The sequence below is a fragment of the Aplysia californica genome, unplaced genomic scaffold (assembly GCF_000002075.1).
Source record: "Aplysia californica isolate F4 #8 unplaced genomic scaffold, AplCal3.0 scaffold01967, whole genome shotgun sequence".
Taxonomy (NCBI): domain Eukaryota; kingdom Metazoa; phylum Mollusca; class Gastropoda; order Aplysiida; family Aplysiidae; genus Aplysia; species Aplysia californica.
In genome coordinates, this window is record NW_004799237.1 from 8,350 (window position 1) to 10,958 (window position 2,609).

Here is a 2,609-nt window from a genome sequence, read left to right on the forward strand (position 1 = left end):
ACTGATAAGCTGTGTCTCAGCAGAGGACATACATTGCTGTAGTCTGTTAGGCGCATAGGTTACCGCAGCCACTACATGTAAGCTTATTACTATTATTATTATAATCCATATATATGTATATAACTTTCACTTTACCGATAGCCTCGCTCCTATGGCAGCTGCACAAACTGTAGAAAAGTGTGTGAATCAACTACCATTCATAAAGTTACAACGTCCTTTCTCGGGAAACTATCACAGCCGCGCACTTTCGAGAAAAAAACCCAAACAAAATCGCGTACATTCGAGAAAAAAAACCTATCAAAATCGCGCACATTCAACAAAAAAAAACTATCAAAATCGCGCACATTCGAGAGAAAAAAACTATCAAAATGGCGCACTTTTGTAACGATATCATACAATTAACAGATTGCCGATTTCCAAAAGAGTACCATCTTAGGCTACAATATTTAAGTACCCCCAGGGTTTTATTGGGCTTGGGACTAGATAATTAGATTTTGTATTGAATAAATAAACTTTTTAGGAATAAAGACACATGTACAGGAGAGGGGCGACCTTTGAAGTGTCGGGGGAGCATCTCTTGCTCACTCAGGACAAAAATTGAAGTTATGAGACTTGTCCATCTATGTACTTTTCTTGCTACACATTCTCCCTTCTTTCTCGCGGAAGTGCCTGTCTGTTTGGTCTGTACCTTTAGTTTCAGCCTAGACGGTCAGAGATATTGTAGTAAGAACGTATAGGTTTCAGCTTTAAAATGGTCCGGAAGTCGCTAAGAATGTCAGCAGAAAGACGAATATATTTGGATGGGAGGGGGGAGGGGGGGGTGTAGGCCTACAGAGTAATTTTGTCAAGGGGGCTGTAACCGTTGGGTGGAATCGGCAATGTAATTGTGTGATATCGTGAAAAGTGCGCGGCTCTGATAGTTGTTTTTTTTTCTAAAAAATGTGCAGCTCTGATAGTTTTGTTTTGTTTTCTAAAAAATTTGCAGCTCTTATTTTATTTTTATTTTTTTCTAAAAAAATGTTCAGCTCCGATAGTTCCCCCCTTTCTCAGTCCGCCGGGAATCGAACCTACAGCCTTTCACCACCGGCTCAACGCGAGGTCTCCACCGACAGACAAGGACGGGACACTTGAAGTGATTCCTTGCTTGGGGCGACTGTAGGCTGTAGGCTAGACGGGATAAGAGCGTATAGATAAGAGCGTATAGGCTGTAGGTAGGCCTACCACTTCACAGGTCGGGATTTCCCCTCTGTGTCACGTGACGGTTAACCTCACAGCACTGACGTCATAGGTCACGTCTGAGGTCACTTCATCTTATCTCGCCTGGTCTCGTCTCGGGTCAGTTGACACACGCACACACACACACACACGCACACGCACACATTACCCCAACCTGGCTGAAACTGTGTGCACAACATGTTGACAGCGCCGTGTAGCAGGGCTACAACTTACAAGGCGAGTTCACTAATGATTCTCTTGCTAAGATAAAGCACAGTTCGAGCTAGACGACCTAGACCTAGTGTTTTGCTTTGTGTGTATTGACCAAACGGTGTGTCTTCTTGAGCAAGGACGGACTTTGATATTTTATTGCAGCACGGTAAGTTATAAGTTTTAGTTTTAGTAGAGGTTTTACGGCGCGCGCAACTGCATACAGTCATATGAGCGCCAGAAGATTCGAGGTGTTACAAGAGAGCAAGAAACATAAAAAAGAAGGGGAAATAAGGACGACAGATGTTTCATAGCCTAGGAAAGAAGAAGCAAACCACACCAGAGCACCCGCCAACCACCCACAGTTATAAGTTTGCGGGATGCATTCCTTGAGGCGGAGAGGATGGCTCGCTGCACGGGGATCAGGGAATGTCGCCACGGTAACTGAACAGGGAGACGGGGAGACGGAACAGGGAGACAGAACAGGGAGACAGGGAGGGAGGCAGAACAGGGAGACAGGGAGACAGAACATGGAGACAGAACAGGGAGACAGAACAGGGAGACAGGGAGACATAACAGGGAGACAGAACAGGGAGACAGAACAGGGGGACATAATAGGGAGACAGAACAGGGAGACAGGGAGACAGAACAGGGAGACAGAACAGAGATACGGGGAGACGGGACAGGGAGAGAGGGAGACGGGACAGGGGGAATCCTGTCAGTTTGTCACTGGCCTCGACTGTGTCCTGCATGATGGAAGTTATCACGGACACTCTCAAAAAGAGTAAATCAATGATTGATTGATTGTCTGGAGTGAATTTTATTTTTCATTTGTTTTTAACGAAAGAACATTCATTGTTGAAAGTTTACAGTAAAATTTGCTTTGATTTGCATACAAAAAGGAATGAACATTTAGCAACAAAAGATGAATTGACATTTTAGAGGGACTATCTCAACACCTCCAATTTGAAGGGGGAAAATAAAAAACTTAAGTTACAACTACAGTATTTAAGTGCAGTGTAATTATGACTCATCAATACTCAAATACTCGAATGAAATTGTGACAAACTGGGCTGCCCCCGATAGGAGCCAGTTAGGGGAACAAGCAGCAGTCTGTTTTTGCACCTTTTCAAAATGCACAGTCTCATATGTCTTGACCCTTATTGTATATCATGTATACAGAG